Here is a 1,153-nt window from a genome sequence, read left to right as displayed (position 1 = left end):
GCACCCAAACACCTTCTTTATGTAGTTTTTCCATATCTCTTAGATGTTTACGTATTGTTTCATGAGAGACATGCTATTTCAGGGCCATTTCATGAGTGTGTTGCCTTGGGCTAGACTCAACAAGCGTATTCAGAGCATCAATATCAATTCCAACATATCGGCCCCTGCCATCACAGTTTTTTTAAGGCTAAAGTCACCTGAGCGAAATTTGCTGAACCATCGTTGACACTTACGAACGTTCAAAACATTTCCATAAACTTCTTTGATATTATTTGTGGCTACAGAGGCGTTGTTTCCTTTCGTGTATTCATGTGTGTCTCGTCGTGTGCCATCACTATAAGGGATTAGAGTATATTAAACTTTACACATTATATAGGCAACACTAATGTGACGTTTAGATGATTCGTTTAACTATTATACATGTTGTACGTTTTTTTGGGAAAGTGTTCCAAAACGCGACATTAATTTCTTGACGATCTAATAGTATGGGATAATCAAGATAATGCTCCTTTTTTATCTTGATGATTTGATTATATTTTAAGGTTCGGAAAACTGTTTATGATTCAAGTTTATAATAAAACGAGTGGCCAGTTTCTCTAATATACGATTTGGAGATTTTCAAAATGTACTTTGATAAATATATATTTTTTAAGGCATTCATTTTAATATTTCGTTATCGAACGGGTCTTTGGAGGATTTTCCTTCTAATACATAGCTTAACGGATGTCACTTAAACTTCAAATAATAATTCAGTGTGAGTAAAAGGGCTACTAATATTGTGCACGTTGAATTTGTGGTATGAACAGTAATTTAGATGAAGTTATAATAGACGGTTGGTGAAGATATTTGTGGCAATTTTGTCACCAATACTGTAGAGAACAAGATCCGAAAATATCTCAAGTGTGCCTGTTATTAATCGAATATATCTATTTAGAAATTCCAGATAATATAACTATAATCCCACGCTATATTTTCTACACACTACAAACACGTAGTATAACGTATTTATATACATATATATATACTAGTAAAAACTTCGCGCAAAGCTACACGGGGGCTATCTGCGCTAGCCATCCCTAATTTAGCAGTGTAAGACTAGAGGAAGGGCAGCTAGTCATCATCTCCCACCGCCATCTCTTGGGCTACTCTTTTT

The 1,153-nt window shown here is 35.0% G+C and overlaps 1 protein-coding gene across 2 annotated transcripts in view; it reads right to left on the bottom strand.

The window, feature by feature from the left end:
- The window catches only part of LOC106467520 (pirin-like protein), a 39,764-nt gene that overhangs the window by 11,355 nt on the left and 27,256 nt on the right, over positions 1-1,153 (bottom strand). The gene's annotated exons all lie outside the window — the stretch shown is intronic.

The sequence above is a fragment of the Limulus polyphemus genome, unplaced genomic scaffold (genome assembly GCF_000517525.1).
Source record: "Limulus polyphemus unplaced genomic scaffold, Limulus_polyphemus-2.1.2 Scaffold81, whole genome shotgun sequence".
NCBI lineage: Eukaryota > Metazoa > Arthropoda > Merostomata > Xiphosura > Limulidae > Limulus > Limulus polyphemus.
The sequence above is the reverse complement of the archived record's forward strand: the minus strand, read 5'-3'. Positions and strand labels throughout refer to the sequence as shown.